Genomic DNA, 19,675 nt, shown 5'->3' on the forward strand with positions numbered 1-19,675 from the left:
ACAGTGGTCTTACAACTACCTTTGTAAGTACCCCTTTGCACCAAAGCGACACTAAAACCCCCGAGGGGACACATACTCAGAAAGCAGACAGACATTTGGCCATCTCGTAAAGAGAAACTATTTTCCTAAATGGTTCAGCAGAAGAGGTAATGACAGCCTCAGGTTCTTTGGACCCTACGACAACAAACTCCATCATCAGTTCATGCTGTTTTACACATGCACGCCAACGTGCACACACAAAAACACACATAGACCCTCGTTCCATCATCAGCCTCTCGCTGGTATCGTCTGCTGTGAGTGCCTGTAGGGTGCTGCGGGTATCTCTGTGTCTTTGAATTTGCAGTGTGCCTTTTTGTCTTTTTTCCATCACTTTTTTTCCCTCTTTCTCATTCTTGTGGATGCCATCATCTTTTGAAAATAGTTTTGTTGTCAGAAACGAGTAACATGATGTCACTTACAAATGAAAGATAATCATAGATAACAAAGTTTTGTCAAAGACATCAAGCTCGTAATTACAAACGGAGAGGAAAGGAGAGCAGGCACATCTTAAGACAGTGGAGGCTTGGCAGTTATTTTTTCTCTAAGTCATAAAGAATTTCACATGCAGACATCATATTTGCTCAAAATGCATTCACATCTCCTCATTTTCATACACATACATATTGTATGGATTTATTTTAAATTTTAAATTTATTTTAAATTTACAATTTTCCCCATTAATATACAAGTCAGTATAATGTCACTGATAATGACAAACCTCGTATGGTATTACATACCATGTAAAATAAATGTTCTATCATCACCATTTAAAAGAAAAGTACACATAAGTTTCTACAAGATTACCAAACTGTTTTATGTACCTATAGTTTTATACATATTATATTGTAATATGTGGCGTGAATATTGGGACTTCCTACTTGCTAGCCACTGTCCTTCATGGTTTAGTAGTTTATCTGCTCTAAGACACCGTATTCACACGAATGGGTCATTAACAAACTTGGGCAGACCTCGATGACAACTGATTAATTTCAATGAGGTGTGTTAGAACAGAGAAACCTCTAAATGATGCTGTAACACCTCAGACTTGGATTGAGCAACACTGTTCTATGAACATGGCAGAAGTGATTGTATGTTACAGTATTTGCACATGATCTAAATTCTACTTCACATAAAGAAGCAGGTTATTAGTTTTTGATATGAACACACACACACACACACACACACACACACACAGACACACAGACACACACAGACACACAGACACACACACACACAGACACACACACACACACACACACACACACACACACACACACACAGAACAACACTATGATCATGTGGCTATTTAAAAAAAGAACAACTTTCAACCAGATCTCCTCGTGCATGGTTTAGACACAATACATCTGTACTGGCAGGTTTTACAGTGAAACTCTAAAATGTATTAGCAATGGTTGTTCTCAATAGTAACTCTGAGGCACTCCTGTATGAATTATGGCATATGTCCTAATTCTGCCCTGTTGCAATTGGTTCAATAAATGCTGTACTGCTGGTAATGGGTGAGAATTGTAGGACTAAAAGACCCATTTCACAAAAGATGACTAGCCTCTGCACGACCGATTTTAAAATGAACAGTACTGAAGTGCCACTGTACCACAAAGTGGCATTGCAGGAATTTTTCTTCTTTTAAATATGATATTCATGGTATGTTCTCATCGTGAGTGACTTCTCTCTAGCACAGATGGTCTTGGTGCCTGTGAGTTGATGGCGACGGACTTCCATTTCACATTTCTGTTCATATGGCTTTACTGATTAAACTACAATTGCATTTACTATTTCAGCTGAGTGTGTGTGTGTGTGTGTATATCTATCTATCTATCTATCTATCTATCTATCTATCTATCTATATATGTTGCCACTCCATGTGTAGACAAGCAAACTCTATGATCTGGAGTCTGGAATATCATTTTCTTCACCATAGCAACACCTGCCTATTGCATATTGTTGCATGACATTTTGGGTTTGATTCCCTTTACATTTAAGCTTTTGTTCTCCACCTTTCCTCCTCTCTGAGAGGTTAAGAATGAGATGCAAAGAAGTTTGGGCTTGACCATCTCTCAGTCTTGAGAATAACCGGACTAGAAACATTGTCCATGTGAAGGCATGCTGTACGTATGTGTTTGACTTAGTATATATATCTGAACATCACTTTCAAGCACCAAAAAAATAAATAAATAAATCTCACGCAGTAATTTTCAACAAAGCACACTAAAAGAGCAAGCAAAGATAAGGAGGGTAGAAAATGGGATGAGAAAAAAGGAACGATTGAATGACATCTGCTAAAGCTCCAAACACTTAGCCACACACTCCTAACAAAATGTCAGATGTTGTCTGTGAATCCAAGGTTGACAGATGCAGACACTTGGTTCTGATGCCTCTTTTAGCATTTTGTCGTGACTTATGTTGAACTGGCCCCAACTGGAAAATCACAGTACTACAGATAAGAATCCTGGAATAACATAGCAACCAACGAGCGTATAATAAACCTTTCAAAAGATGTATTCATAATCTATTCAGTGGTGGCTCCAGCCTATACGCTGCCCTGGGCAAACCGCAATCAGTGCACCCTCCCCCTTTTCTCCACCCATACTGAAAATGCTGCTGTTTTCCTGACCTTTTCTTTTATTTAATTTTCTGCCACACCTTTTACAGCATTGTAACTGCAGTATATCGTTCCTATGATTCCTTCTAATTGTTGTTATTAATCTGTAACAGTATTGTTTTTGCACCCTTCGATGTCTGATAGACAGCCCTCTATGTTGACAGGACTAGGGTTCGGGTTTACAAACTAGCAGGCTATAAGAGAACAACCCACAAAATATCAGTACAAGTGGCATGTAATAAAAGAAAAATGTTTGGGGCACGTATTTGTTTGTTTGTTTATGCACGCTTATGCCACCCTTGACAAGACGCTGCCCTGGGCAGCTGCTCATGTCGTCCACACCTGTTGTATATGGGCTTCAGGACTTCACTTCAGTCGATTCCTCTTGGTACTATTTCATTTATCTAAGCTAATGTTAAGAACTATTACTTATGCGGGCTACTTTTCAACAATGGACTAGTCTTTTTTTTTTTTTTTTTTTTTGCAAAGGCGACGCAAATGAAGGCACACTTAATGACAGAGGAATCCAAATTACAAATCCCTGAATGAAAAATATAAATAAATAACACCAATTGGAAGTTGAATTTCCTTGTTAATATTAAGAATGAAAAAAGTACTGGTTGAGTATTACAGTATAAGTCACGTTTTAATGTTATTGAAACTTTATAACTAGTAATAAAAAAATCAAGATTTTCTCATCATTGTGCAATTTTACAAAAATATAGACTATTAAAGCGACACTACGTAACTTTTCCACCTTAATATCATATTTCCAGAGTCATTGTGATGGTACATCAACTTCCAACAGGTTTAATGACACCTCTGTCATGATCTGAGGGGGTCTGTATCGCTTTCACTGGCACTATGTAACTTTGAGGAGCATGGTAGGAACCCTGCCACACTAAAAAACTACAAATTTTACGACTTTGACTGCTTTACGGCACATACGTCACTTCCCCCTCCTTCCCGATTCGTAGTCGAGACAAAAATGGGCGGGGCTTGGAGCGCAGCGGCTGAGCTCAGCAGAAGCTGGTGTTGAGCTAAACGAGGAGCTGGTATCATGGCCGAAGCAGCGAAAAAAAACGAAGAAAATAAAAGTTTTAACGGAGCGGAGGAGGCGAAAAAAAGAAAGCGGGAGAGTAACAAGCTAAATGCCCGGTGGAGAATAAACATTGGCCCGGCGTTCTCTCGCTACAAGCCCTTGCAGCCGTCGTCTTGGACGAGATGGTTGAAGGATGTAAAGACGTTCATCACCTCCAGGTATGCACTTTTGTCAACACCTATGTCAGTGTGTTTTACAAAAACAATGATCCTGAAACTACTACAGCTGGTGTAAGTGTTGCTACTGTATCAAATGTCAATATCTATGTAAACCTTTTGACTCTTCAGGTCTGTATATACAGATACTTATACACTGATGGTAAAAGCAACACATTTGTAGATATAGTAAAATATAGCCAGAAAAATGAAATATATAGGCAAAGTATACACTTCCAGATGAAAAAAATACAATATAAACACCATATAAGCATATAAATTAAATCTACTTTGTTGGAATTATATTAAAATAATAACAAGAGTAGTAAAAGAAACCTTATGGTGTTTATAATGTGTCGTTTTATCTTGTGAGTGTATAAATATATACATTTCTCAAATTTTTCTATAGCTATACATTACTTGCTTTTACTTTCTGCATAATTACAGTGACTTCAACAAAGAAAAAAATTCAAACTTGTGATCAACAAAATATGTTGAATGATTTATAGGTCAGTAATTATCAGAAAGACATAATGTTTTTTGTATCTTTATTCTCACACTCTGCAGGACTACATCAGATCTGGAAAACTTCCAGAATCACATCCTCATGCAGGGAAGGTTCTCCTACACTCCAGCAGTGAATCATCAGGGAAGGTTCTCCTACACTCCAGCAGTGAATCGCACGCGGACTCTCCCAGCACGAAACATGGATGGACACAAGATGCTACTGCTACTATAGTCATTGTATTTATTTACAGTAACTTCTTACACTGTTTCATAGTTCAGTTTTTATTATCAGTTCATTAATTTTAGTTTATTTTTCTACTACTCTATTTACACTTGTTTACTTTATTCACAGTAATTTATCCTGTCATACAGTTGTTCATTACTGCTACTGTGATACAGATTACCTATTGTTTATAATAAGTATGTATGGGATAACTGCTGTCACTATGCAAATGACAAAGTTCAAGAATGTTCTATTTTCTGAAAGGTGTGTAAATAAAAGTCTGTCTTGTTCTGCACAAATGTCTTTATTTTAAACACACAAAAACAACTGTACAGGAAAAAATGGAACAAAAAAAAAACAATATCAAAATATTTGCAGTAATCCTCATAAAGGTTCCATTCTACAGAAGACGGGGAGCCCTGAAACCAGTGTACTGTCCCATTGGGTCTGGAAAGGTGTCTCTTATTTTCCAAACATCATGCTGCCAGAGCACAAACTGGCGATATGTATATATATATATATATATATATATATATATATATATGCATATATATATATGATATATATGCTGCGTGTCGGTTCTGTCTTTGTGGGGGTTCAAACTCTGATGCAGAGGTAGAGGTGTTCTCACGAACAGCAGATTCCTGATAAAACAAGAGACATAATTGTTATGATACAAATGTAAATGTAGAATTCTATGATCAATAAGAATCAAAATTAGAATGTTTTCACATACATTCGTCTTGGGTTTTGGTAATTCTAAAATTACTGACAATATCAACAACAGACAGAGAAATAATAGTGATCATAAAAATGTGTAATTCGCAATTGAATAGAATTACAGCACTAGAGGAAATAATGCAATGCTAAGAAAATGTATAGAACATTTCTAGTATTTTTCCTGAGAGCTGTAAAATTGTGCAGGGGTGATCTGCAAAATATAAGGAATGGGCATTCAGTTATTCACAGGTTATAAAGTATTTTTTTATTTTGTCAGTAAGTATGTTGGACTACTAATTTATGACGAAGTCCCTCTAAAAAACGTGACAGGAAAAAGTTGCAGAGCGTATGAGTTTGTAGGGCGCATTATCTCGCTGAAACAACTTAATAAAACCAATTTGAACTTAGTGTTTTTCAACATCGTCATATTATATTGTTTAGCCAAAAATAGATACATTACCTCTTCATTATCCATCCTGCAAACGACCGCTGAAAACAGAAAGTCGTTTTGAAAGTCCGTCTTCTCTCATCAAAACAAATGCAGCGGCGGGGACGGGGGTTTTCCGGCAGTACGCGCTGGTGCTCATGGGAAATGGAGTGTTCTTTCTGGTAAAGCACTACCGCTTTTTGTCCAAAGGAGGCGCCAAACTCAACAAAGCTGAAAGTTCCGTTGTGCTGCTTTAAGTTGGGAAAACCTTGTTCTTTTTAAAAACTGCTGCCTAATGTATAAAATTCGAAATAACTTGACACCACCCCCACTCTGCAATCAAGTCCATTTCCGCTCCTCTGTAACTGGTGCTACTGGAGGGGAAGCCAGAGTTACCAGAGGGACAGCCAGAGGAGACTGCAAAATCCCCTTTAGAAAGAGCGTATTTGGGCAATCGGTTTTCTCTTATAAAACAGCACCTAAGTGGAATAACATCCCACAGAACATTAGAGAGTCCATTTCATACAACGTGTTCAAATATAATCTTAGGAATTGGTTGATCGATAATCAAAGATGTGAACATTGACGTGTATACTATCGGTGTGGGGATGAACTGTGTATACTGTAAGGGTTGAATTATATATGTTATATGTTATTGCTGATGTGTTTGTACTTGTGTTTTAATCATTTTTTACTAGGTACTAGCCTATTATTTCTGGCAGGGGGACTGCCAATGTAAACTAGCCTTTTGGCTACAATTGGGTACATTCACATTTTATTTTATAAAATGTTTCTTAATGTACGTTGTCCCTCTCTAACAAATAAAAAATAAACTGAAACTAATGAGAATTTTCCATCAATCTTCCCTTTCATCTTTTGACTTTTCCCTTCTGGGGTTGCCACAGCAGATAACCTGTTTCCACTGTACCCTTTAGTTTTCATCTCCTCTGCCACACCGACCAACCACATATCCCTTTTCACCACATCCAAAAATCTTCTCTTTGGACTTCCACTTTTTCTCCTGCCTGGCAGCTTCATCTCCAGCATCCTTCCACAAACTAATTCACTTTCCCGTCTCTTTACAAATAAAAATAAAACTGATGATGAGGGGGATGTTATTCCTGATGAGTGTTAGAATCAGCTGTTTTGCATACTTTATCACAATAGGTCACAAAGTCCATGTTAAAATGTCGAATACTTTTTGGGCTAGATTGAACAGAGACCCCTAGATGATAGGGGGAGATTCTTTTATTTTGCATTTCATCATAATAATTTTCCATTATCTATCGATATGTTTGCGTTTTCTTGCAATAAGGTATGCAGGTTATGCAGCACCCTCATTCTAGTATTGTTATTTTAAAACTCTTTTCAAATGTCTCAAACTAATATGAAACCCATGCATTCTGGCAAATACAGTTAGAATATCTTAGCATTGTAGACCAATCTCAAAATATAACTCTATAAACCTCTCCCAAGGGTGCGGGTGCTCCATTATTGTGTCCACGGTGCCACATGAACTAACAAGTATATATCGGACATCATTATTGCAAGGTAACACAAAAGGTATGGCAAGGTAACACAAAGTTTTGCGAGATAACTCAAAAGTATTGCCAGAGAAAGCAAAAACTATTGCAAGGTAAAAGAAAAAACCTTCACCTGTCCCCAAAGGGGCTCCGTGAGATTGAGGGTATTGTGAAAATTAACACAATGACTGAAAGACAACTAAAACTGCTACCCAGGGAAAGCTGAAAACCACATTTTTTATTTGTGTTACCTTAGTTAAGAACTATGTACAGACTATGTGCAGCCGCTGGTTCACCTGCAGGTGCACGTGCTCATGTAAGATGTTTCAGTGTGTATCTCTTTCTTAAACAGCCGGGCCAAGTGAAATATCAAAGATTAAAAAAGAGACATCTAATCATTATTGATGCACCAAAGCTGGGGGGTGTAAAAATCTCTCTAGTACTGTCAAATCTTCTTCATTTGAACATAATGTTGTCGTTAGAAGAAAGCAACACAGAATACAGCTAGTCTCACAGAGGCAGCCTGTGGGAAGCTTTTGATCTGTACTGTAAATACTTTTTTTCCCCCTTTTTTTGGCAAAGACTTGTAAAAAGGTAGAGACAGGTACATACACAAAAGTTTGAAAGCTTTGAGACTTCACGTGGAAGCGCAAGTATCAAACATACGTACATATATAGTCCACAATTTATCTGAAAATTGGCATTTCCCCCCACACTTCATGTTTCCACTGTGTAAAACCTCAAACACCAGAGATACCGACTCCAAGAAAAAGTTATCAGGCTTCTTTTCTCCACACTAAAGTTTTAAGAGACCCATTTCTGAGTATAAGTCTAACCCATTTTAGAAAATGTTCACTTGTTATAGTCCTTGACAACAGCTTCCCAGAGAAATCGAAATCCAAAAATTTAGTCCTTTAACATTTGATATAAAAATTACAGCAGCAGAAGTAATGTGCTAACACATCAGATTCAGCGAGAATTGTTGAGGAGGCAGAGAAAAAAAAAATCAGAAAAACTCTGGACAAAGTCTTGAGAAGTTCTTCTGTAAATACTTTTCCCCACAACTAAACAGAAACTCATCATATTAACATTCCGAAACGTTCACCTCATGACCAGGGGATAGCGGAGACAGAGCCCAAGCCCCCCACCCATCACACAGACCCCACTCACCCGCATAAACACAACAAACACATCATAATAATGAAAAAGGTAAAAAAAAAAAAAAAAAAAAAAAACTGGGATAAAATGAAATATGGCTGTGCACAGAGAGACCGAAATAAAATGCTATTAATTAAAAGCAAGACTAAAAAAGTGGGTCTTTAGCATTTTTTTTTTTAAAACGTCAACATTCTCTGCGCCCCTCAGGTCCACCAGCAGGCTATTCCACAGTCCTGGGCACAGAAGTGGAAGGCCGCCTCACCGTAGGGAACAATTTCAAAACCATTAACCATAAGTAGGGGTGCGCAAACAAGGGTACCTCACGATTCGATTCTGATTATTGGAGCTTCGATTCTTCGATTTTTCGATTATAACGATTGTCGATTCGATTCGATTATTGGTGCCACGATTCTTCGATTATTGTTATTTTTAATGCTTTTTTCGATACAAGATTGATTTTTGTCTTCATCTGTGGCTACATTTGTAAATAAATAGCCAATCAATTAACTCAGTTCCTCTAACAACACTCATTAAGTAAATAACAAGGTTTTTTGAACATTTGACATGTATTTTTCAAAGACACAAAATCATTTATTGTATGACTATGTAAACATTTGCTCTTTGACTTACTTAAAGGAGCTTGAGGCTCCTTTTAAGAAATGAGACTCTCTAGCGCCACCCTTCACCACGACGGCCGTTGGGGGTACTGCAGCCGAACAGTGAAGCCGGCACGGGAGAACGGGGAGAACGCACATGCAGCGTCATGTGACGTCACATCCACAGCCCAGCGCGGGAAATTCGGGACCGAATTGCAGCACATTTTGCAGCACACAGCCTGTTCAAGGCAAAGGAGAGATACACTAGAGGGCTCATTCTTTTGGGTTTGGAACGCTTCATCTGACATTATTACTAGAAAACTTAAAATGTATACGGATTTTTTTCATAAATCTTGCCACAATCCGGCCTCAAGCTCCTTTAACTTTGACCAGGGAAAGCTGCACTTGCATGAGAGCCCCCTCTATTGGCGGAAAACACTGAAACGGTCAATCCCTGGATTTAATGAGTTCATTAATTTAAGTAAACAAGATATGTACTTCCATCAAATTTATTTAGTGTAAACATATACAATAAGAAATGTGCATTCTTGAAAATGAAATGATTCAGCAGCTTATTCAGTCTGGAATCTGACTAGGATAACTTAATTTATTTATTTTATTTTTTTTATTAATCGATTCCAAATCGTCACGTGACGCATCACGATGCATCGACACATCGATGAATTGCACCCACCTCTAACCATAAGATCAGTGTAAAAAACACACAATTATTGTATTTTTTTACTTTATCTTAATTATGGTGGGTGCACAAAAGGGATAGCTACCAGATACCCACAATATATGTTAAATTTACCAAACCGTGAATTACAATGACTGAGTAAAATCTTGAATCTTTCAGACACAAAAATGTTCAATATGAATAATGTCATACCTTCAAGGAATACAGTCATCAAACTGTCATTTTATTTCTTTTGATTTCTACCTGGATTATCTTTCCCAGCATTTTATTCATGCAGTGGAACTTGCGAAGAACCAGATGGGCGGGTAAGTTCTAGGGTAAAAATAACTTCCCTCGCTGAAGTTTTTCAATTGGAAAAACAGATTAAAGATAAATAAATACTACTGGCTCCTGTGAATTTCAATTCCATCATATCGCCAGGATCAACACTCCAGGTGGTGTATTAATGTCTGCGTGAATGTTGTTGCCATGGGCGTACATAAACGTGCGTGTTGCCTGTGTTCATGTATTTATGTTTCTAACATACATTCAGATGAACCTGCCACGTGTTTGTTGTTTTTATGTTTTTGCTTTTTATGGGAGGGAGTGGGAATAGGTGTTCCTGCTGAAATGCACAACGGAGTAGAAAAAGAGAGGAAATTACTTTTCATCTCAAGCCATTCTGTCGTGGCTCAGGCTTATAGAGTGACAACAATAATTAAACTGGCAGTCAGTGAGGCAGGCCCTGTTGTTTTCTTGGAGACAGACACACATGCTCAAGTACGAGCACACACATTTGCAAGCCTTCACTGTAGCTGAGGGGGTAAAAGGCTAAAGACTCAGATCTAACAAGACTTGCTCTGGTAACTGAACTGGACTTGTTATCTGTGGAAGAGGACTGATCCCTGACTGATCACTAATTCCTGCTATTTTTCTGCTGGTCGCGGGAGGACTGCCTTGTTCAGGATCACTGAGTAGCTGCAGGCTATCCCTCATACTCATATTTCTTTGTTTAGGTCTAAGCATCTCCAATTTGACCCAATTTCACTGACATTTGAAAGAAGAATAAAGACAAGACTTTCCAATTGTTTCTAGTTTTCTAATACAAATGCAAGTAATATTATTCACCTCAATTACACATCATTTTTCAACGCACATACAGTCATCTCACATTCTTATTTTCTGACATTTGCACTCATTTTCCCCCTTTATCTGCTAGCACGTCATTATATTTTGACAAGCAAAGAATTCTGCTTATTTGCTCTTTCAAGAGTTCATAAACAACCCTTTCACTGACCCGTCAGCTTAATTGTTTATTTCTCGCTTGTGCAACCCACTTACTGTTTGGTGTATGCCATGATGGTTGAAGCCAGTGACCTTAACAAACGCCTATTAATTATAAATGAAGCACTAAATCTGTCAAAGTTCGCAAAGGATGTCATATAACTGCACTATGCTAAAACCCACTGTCAAAGAGGCAAAGGATGGTGTGTGTGTGTGTGTTGTCAGGGGGGCACATACATAATTGATTGAAGGCAGAAACCTCCGACTTTTTTTTCAATAATACTTTAAGCCTTGACTCTGCACTTTCCCTTCCCCTGGCCTTGCTAGCCCAAGAAAAAAAAAAACATCCCGGAGGTGCTGCATGCTGTTGGTTTAATGCGCATTTCTGCTTTCGGGTCAAAGTTTACTTTCTTTCCCCTCAAAACAAAATTTAGTGTTACAATTTGTTGGCAATATCACAGCAATTTTCCTCTCAGAGTTGCAACTATTCACACTGGACTAAAATCCCCCGGACCTGCAGTTATTCTGAAATTACAACCTGACACCTGTATTTAGTTCCATGCGTTTACGACAGATAACTGAAGTATGTGTTTTACCGTAGTTTATAGACATCGATCCCGGAAGTAAGGTTAGAGCCTTGCATTTTTGACAAACAATTACCTTCAATTTAACATTAACCTTGAATATTGATTTAAAAGCACCTGACCAGACACTCAAGAGTTCGAGTTCAGGGATTACACATCACATTTTAAGAAGTGACAAAATCGGGAAATGGCGTATTAGCCAATTATTTAACTTACCGCGGTAACAGTAAACTTAACGGTTTTGTGCTGTCAGAGGCCTGGAGTTTGATGAGAGAAAGTATTTTACTGATTCATTTCTGGCTAAAAAATATCAGATCATTACACTATATGGGCTGGATATAGGCTGAAACTGTAATATAATATCATACTAACAACAAAAAATGTCAAAATTACACTGGCAGAAAAGGCGACGAGGAATTTTGCATTCATTTTGCACCATATTGCATTCCAACACCAAAACTACCAAAGTCCAGTCTCCCCCACCAGCCCCGACCCAGCACCCCAAATTGATTCCACCCATAGGGTAGCGAATTTGTGGTGGGATTTTTACTTTACAAATCACATGGCGCATTCAGACGGGATCAAAAACACAAGACGTCCTTCATGATCATGAACCACTGCAGGTCCCCCGCTAACTTTAAATGTGAATAACTTGCAGTCGTAGCTGCCTCTTTGTTGTATTAGTAAAGGAGAGGTAAGACTTGTCCTCCTAGAAGGGCAGATCCTGGGGGTCTTGGTACCTGCAAAGGTCTGGCATGGGATGACTGAGACTCCCTTGGGTCAGTCCATCAATAGTATTCAGAGCAGCAATTAATATTGTCAAACCAGCCAGGGAAGAGTTGCAGCATCAACAAAATGGAAAAGGGTTCGGTGACACTTTGCTTTCTGGACAGATTTAGATTGGGTCCAAGCCAAGGAAGCAGAGTATAGTTCACAGACAGATAAAAACGGTAAGGGAAAGGGAAGAAATGATGGAGGGGAGAAGAAGAGAAGTGTGCTTTGAAACATAAAGTGCCAATAATCAATAGCTGATGCTTCTCAGTGGTTTTGCTGACTAAAAGGAATACAAAGTGTGTAACCCGACCATACCACCCCCCGTCTTCATCTCACATACGTACACATACTTTTATTTCATTCTTAGACTAACAATCTGACTTATCGTTCTCGTTGTTATTTACCGCCCTAACCTTTCTTCTCTACTTGCTCATTTCATTAGTCCGGAAAATATTTCCAAATCTCTCACTTCTATTTTTTTTTTTTATTAGTGGCAGAAAGTCAGCCTGAGAGGAGCAGAAGATGACAATTGCTGTTTTTCTCACATCATCTGATGCTGCTTTGGCATTAGTGGCAATTTTATCACAGACCCACAAAGATGTGACAATATTTTGAGATGGGGATAGCTCATGAAATGAGGGAAATGACTTGGAGAAGTGTCATGAGCTCAGCATGATAGTTGTTGTGGCAGAGCTGACCACACAAATGTAAACCCTATCTGAGCTTTCCACCAATAAAAATGGCAGACAACAAGGACTTGCTTATTTAGAAAATTACCACAACAGACTTGGTGCAACTTGCACAGCTCTACGCCAACCTGTAAGAACCCATAATTCTTGAACCCCTCCACTGGAGGCAGGATACTTTTTCCAGCCCCAGGGTGAGTAATCCACCTTTTTCCAACCGAAGTCAGGGGCCTCATGTACTAAGAGTGCGTGGATTTCAACGTGAAACCGTGCGTGGAATTTACACGTATGCAAAAAAAATTTAGATGTACAAAACTGTGTGTACACCCAAATCCACGCAGGTTGCTCTGTACATACCAATCTTTATTTATTTTTTTTACCTTGTCTGCACACATATTACATTAATGGTTGATACCATGCTGGTAAAAACCTAAGGGATATATATGTGCATTGTTACTATATTTAATATATATACATATATATACGCATACATACGCATACACATACATATATATACACACATACAAACCCAGTGGTTTTTTTTTGAGGGGGGGGGGGGGGGTGACATCCGCTGCTAAACCAGGAAGCAAGAACACACGGAGGCACATGGAGGCACACGTCGAGCACTGGAAATCTGCAACAAAAACCACAAACGAAACACGAAACCGACACGGAGCCGACCAAAACACGAGCAGCAATCGACCCAAATCTCGAGATCTGATCACAGTCTGAGCTAAGCTACCGCGACTAACTAACCCCAAAACTACAGAGCAAGCAGGCAGGTGAACAAGCCAATGTGTATGTCTATGTGTGTGTGTGCGTGTATGTATATGTCTGTGTGGCTATGTGTGTGTGTGTATGTGTATATGTATGTGTGTGTATGTATATATCTATGTGGCTATGTGTATGTATGTGGATATGTGTATGTGTGTGTGTGTGTGTGTGTGTGTGTGTGTGTGTGTGTGTGTGCGTGTATGTATATGTCTGTGTGGCTATGTGTGTGTGTACGTGTATATGTATGTGTGTGTATATCTATGTGGCTATGTGTATGTGTGTGTGTGTGTGTGTGTGTGTGTGTGTGTGCGTGTATGTATATGTCTGTGTGGCTATGTGTGTGTGTACGTGTATATGTATGTGTGTGTATATCTATGTGGCTATGTGTATGTGTGTGTGTGTGTGTGTGTGTGTGTGTGTGTGTGTGTGTGTGTGTGTGTGTGTGTGTGTGTGTAACAATCCTATCAAAGCTCCACCTGAAGTGTATCTATAGTGGGGGAGGGGGGGAGGCAACCCCGCCACCCGCGAGATAAGAGGCCGACAAGGAAGAACCCGGAACCCAGGCCACCAGCAACCCCACAGAGGGCGAAAAAAAAAAAAAAAAAAGGGAGGAAACCCACCGCCAGCGAGGTCCGCCCCCCCCCCCCCCTCCAGTGGCAGCCGATGTGACCCGCGGGCGGAGCCCCCACGATCATCAGCGTGGATTTGAGCGCACATGCTGGATCACAACACTCCGCCCTGTCTCCTCCCTCAAATACATATGTTTGAATATGATCATGAAGATAATTATCCATTAAAAACCGCTCATCCTAACAAGAAATGTGCAAAAAAAAAGGTAAAACAAATAAAAAAAAAAGAGATGGGCTGGAGATAGTCCTGTCAAAAGTTGAGGCCTGGAATAAATAATTTATTTGGGGCATTTCTTCCGATTTCAGCTGCATTGCATTATGGGTAATGCTCTTCTGTGCTTTGTGTTGAGTTCCGTGAAGGGTTTTGGTTTTATTATCATCGTATGGGTTTGTGAATGTTTATGGGCAGCGTCAGTGCATCATTACACCCTGCTTTTCTTGTTTGTATTTTAAGAACCGACACCAGAACTTAAATTGGTGGATGAAAAACGGCTCCTCGTTCCGCTTTATTGTCACACGTATTATATACTGACGGCTTAAGACCAATGTACACGTTTATTGAGTCTTACACATTGTGGATGTCCGCGATCACCTCTCTCATAAGTATAACAATGTGAACAATATTTTATATTTAAAACATGAAGCATTACGATCTGATTCCTCTGCTGCAGAAATAAAGACAACTTGTGCCAATGAGAATATCGAGGTGCAAACGTGAGAAATAAAGAGCAAAGTTGCTGTAACTCTGTGTGTGCCGCAGGAGGAGAGACCGGTCTTATTCCCGGTCCATCACCGGATAAACACTTTCTGGAGTCCTGCAGCACCTGCAGCCGACTCGATATCAGACTCTGAAAGTTGCCTAAACATTCAATAAAAACTTTATTCATCATTGCTGAATCACATCAATTCGTACCAACCAACCTTTCCGTGACATCTTAGTTTTATTTTAAAAGACAACTTTACAGAACCGGTTTTTCGCTGCAAAATGTATTTTAATGTTTTTCTGTCCAGACACAGTTATGGGATGTTTTAGGATCTGGCTTTTATCTCCAGTACTCGACCCATACGGTCATCATGGTGACTGAGAGATGTCCGACCTGTAGCAGCTCCAGCTGAAAGGTTCATGTTGGTCTGAACCGGAGCAGCTGGTCCAGTTCAGGGCAGAGATCCAGGAGGATCCTCTTGGTACCTAAACCAGCTGATGGTCCAGTCTTAGTCCAGGGGCCTGTACTACGAAGCGGGATTTGGGGTTAGCGAGGTAACTTCAGGTTTAACCCTGGGTTTTCAGGACTACGACGGTGGTTCACTTCTTACCGGGGTACATCGCCATGGTAACTTATGCTGAACAGCTAACCTTCTCCGGAGCAGGTTATTTTCGAGATACAGATCGCCGGGTATAAAAGCACCGCCCACTGACCAATCAGCTCTCTTGGAAAATGGCATGCCCTTTCGAAGAGAATCCAGTGGAGCTCGGTGCGCGGATCATGAGAGGATCCCTCCGATCTTCTTCTTGTCATTTTTTTTTCTGTTTTCTGCAAGTAATGTCAATGCTATTTCATTGTGCTTTTGTATACTGATATCATCCTAAAACAGAGAGTGATAGAAACACTAAAGCCTTGTACTTGTTGTACTTCTAAGATATGAAAGTAATCCTACTTACCGCTTTGAATTATGTTTTTATATTTATTTTTTATTATCTCCCATGTGCGTTTCACTCCGCTGGGGTTGCAGCTGAAGGAATGAGGCTACAATTGTCATACACGCCATAAAAATACATCTAAGCAACACATGCATTTAACAGAATAGACAACTGTAATTATAGTCAGATCTACTTATGCCCTAATGATGGGGCAGTGATGTTTATATCCCTATGAACTTACACATTTATACAGTCAGCGATCTTTTGCCAGCTGTCTTTCCTGCATTTTGCAGCTGCAACTGTGTTGCTTTTTGCCTGTATTATATGCCTATACTCATCATATTTCCGTAAAATTATTGTTTGCTCTTCGCTACTGAAATAAGCGGCTCTGACAGCGGACTTCTCCATGCTTGCGATTGGTCATGCGCTGAAAACACCGCCCCTTTTATGTGCACGCGCTCATATCCAGATTGGAGAAACCTGGGTTGATATACCGAGTTGATAACCACCGTCGTGTGACCGCTTAGCGTGATTGCAATTCTCTGGGTTAGTGAATCTGGATAAGGAAAAGATATCCTGGGTATGTTGAACTTGCTTCGTAGTACAGGCCCCTGGACCAGCAGATTGGTGTGATCTGATGCATCAGCAGGTTCCTCTAACAAAACTGCCATCGGGATTTGTGGGTTCCATCGTTGAGCTCCTGCCTTTAGTTGTTTGTTCAGATCATGTGGTTGATTGTGAGATTGTTGCAGCTTCACTCTTGTGTAACTTATCTGGTGATATCGTGACTGTCGTGTCCTTCACGTGGTCCTGAACTTATTGTTGACGTTACGTTTCCTCATATTCTGCACTTCACTGCATCACCAGTGAGCATCGCCAACGGACAAAACCTCAGAAAAGTGCGTACGCCATCCTTAATGTGTGAGTGAAGGACCGCAACTTTCTACGTTCAAGTCATTCTTTGTATATCCGACCGTGAGCGTAGAAAGTGGCGTACGCACGTTTTTTGTGTGTACTCTTTGTACATGAGGCCCCAGGGCCTTAGAATCAGCTGAGGAAGTCCAACATCCACTGCAAATTGGTTTGATTTATAGTCGGCAATGCAAACCTCACCCTGGCTTGTGACAGAAGACCCAGTGGTATACAGCCTCCTTCCCTGTGGGGGAACACCCTTCAGAAACCACCATGTAGGACCCATCCAGTATCCGTACGCGAATAAGGAACGTCCAAATTAGTTCTGGCAAAACTGGAGGAATGATCCTCTGTCAGATCTATTTTTAGAAAACTTTATATGGGAACAATTACAATCAAATTGGTGTTATCATGTCATCACAAAGTAAAGTATAAAAAACACTGAAGTGGTGGGAAAAAAATAAGTTATATTTAACCTTTGCAAGGTGCTAATGGTTAGGCAAGCCCTCTGAGGGAGCTGAGGGGCTTTGCTCCGGTGTTAGCGCCTTGCAGGAGTTAAATAATCCTGAAATGCTAAATTTGAAGCTGATATTCATGAAAGTTCATACAAAGTTTTTATGTCAGAGGAATTTTATTTAAAACTTCTGCGTGTCTTGTTTAAAGTGTTCTGGTAGGCTTCCTCTACCCTGGTAATCACGTTGATGACTACAGAAGCATAGCTGCCACAGGTACATGATATCAGCAGGTGCAGCGTTCGAGCTGAATGCCATTAGACGAGAAACAGCTCTAACAGCAAGGCATCCACTCACTTTGAAGTGCATTTGTCACATGACATGAAACACTGTGGAACTTGACTTCAAAGAGGACATTTCAGTAGCTTACAATTTCGATAAAGAAACCATCACCGTTTCTTTGCTACCATTTTCAAGCGCTTTCTTTTTGAGGGACAATGAAAAGAGTAGAGAAGAGGAGGTGCTGTCATCCAGACCATAATAACACCCCGGTGATTTAGGAATGGCTAAAGGTTCACTAAAAAGTAACATTAGTGAGTTAAGATGGTTGTTGAAAACACAAACTCTCCACACACAGACATGCATAACATTCTGGGCAGGCAAGTATTTACTTTGGAACATTGTTTGATTGTCCCTTTTGTCCTATGTTTAACAGCAGAGCTATAATTTTAGTAATTTAACTATAGCTGACTGAACTGCATAATCATTAATGTTATTAACACTGCTTGTGCTTTTCTACTTAAGTCAAAATTACTCCTACTATTAAAAAACTCTGTATTGTTTTAGTGCACAAAAATCACAATATCCTCTCTTAAGTACGTTTAAATACCAACCACATTAAGAAGCATACACGCACATTTACAGGTGCGCCCTTTTAAATCACCACAAGCCGCCATCTTCAGCAGGTGGTGGTGAGCGATAATGAGTAGGGATTGACAGGGGGACGAGGAGATAAAACCACGATGACAGGCAGGGGAGAGAGCCTGCACGGAAATTGAATCACTGAAGCGCCACATATACTTTAGTAAGAAGCAGAGAGATGGGCGAAGGCAGACAAAGGAGAGGCGGGAGCTTAAGGAAAGCTAAAGGAGTGCATGCCAGGCCAGACAGATGTGAGTTTGGGTGATAAAAGCAGAGAGAAATTGGAGCAAGATCGAGAGGAAGAGGAAAAAACGCTCTTGGGAGCATCCATTACATGCCAGCAACTAGCGATTCATCACAAGGCCAACAGTTAGCATGGAAAAATGAAAGTTGCAGGTGAAGTGGTATCCGATGGATGAGTACATGGGACTTTTTCCTCTCTCTCATACTCTCTTCAAATGTATTTCCTCTTACATTACGTTTTCCCCTTTACTGTGTAACTTTTGTACATCTTTGAAACTGTACAAGTGTAATACTCTCAGACCAGTATTTTTTCACCTCCTTACATCCATCTATATATACCTTTTATTCCACTCACATGAACTCACATAAAGAAGAAAAAAAAAGACTTGTGATGAAATGTGGTGTTATCAAGCAACCAGCAGACAAGCCACAAACTACCTTTTAGAAAAGCTATTAGTAGTCCTTTCTCTGCTCTCAAGAGGGTGGCACATAGTCAATACATCGGATCCTCTGGCTCAATGAAAACTTACGTTGTCATAAAGCAGCTTTAGGAGACAGTTGTGATGGGCTGAGGGGACAATTCTCATCACTCAAAAGAAGGACATTTTAATGTTTTAATTACTATGTTCATCATTGTTAGAAAACTGAACAGCGCAAAACAGTAACAATATTTCATTAGAATATTGTTTTAAAGCCAACATTTACTTTAGAGTAGCTCAAAGGAGTCCTAGCTGTGAGATATTAGATGGTTCATATTAGCTTCAAATCTCCTTTACTGTATCTGCTCAGTGAAGCATCACTTGCATTCAGACAGGTCATTTTATTTATTTATTTATTTTTACACATTTCCTCTAATGATTGTGACATTGTGAAAAATGAACAGCCATGAAATCCAAACAGGACAAGGTATCATATATATGACAAAAAAAGAACACAGCTGCGAGCAAAGCTAAGGCAGGGAAATGGTTTGTCACTATCTATGGTCCCTCGCCCTCCCTCCTTCCCTTCTATCCTCCCTCACTTCCTTT

The 19,675-nt window shown here is 39.7% G+C and overlaps 1 protein-coding gene and 1 long non-coding RNA gene across 2 annotated transcripts in view; one reads left to right on the top strand and one right to left on the bottom strand.

The window, feature by feature from the left end:
* cacna2d3a (calcium channel, voltage-dependent, alpha 2/delta subunit 3a) overlaps positions 1-19,675 on the bottom strand; it is a 185,340-nt gene that overhangs the window by 116,172 nt on the left and 49,493 nt on the right. The gene's annotated exons all lie outside the window — the stretch shown is intronic.
* On the top strand, positions 3,399-4,709 carry LOC133456457 (uncharacterized). Its single transcript, XR_009783791.1, has 3 exons — positions 3,399-3,919; positions 4,484-4,534; positions 4,571-4,709. It is a non-coding gene; the product is annotated as an uncharacterized LOC133456457 (long non-coding RNA).

This window comes from Cololabis saira, chromosome 12 (assembly GCF_033807715.1).
Source record: "Cololabis saira isolate AMF1-May2022 chromosome 12, fColSai1.1, whole genome shotgun sequence".
NCBI classification, from domain to species: Eukaryota; Metazoa; Chordata; class Actinopteri; order Beloniformes; family Belonidae; genus Cololabis; species Cololabis saira.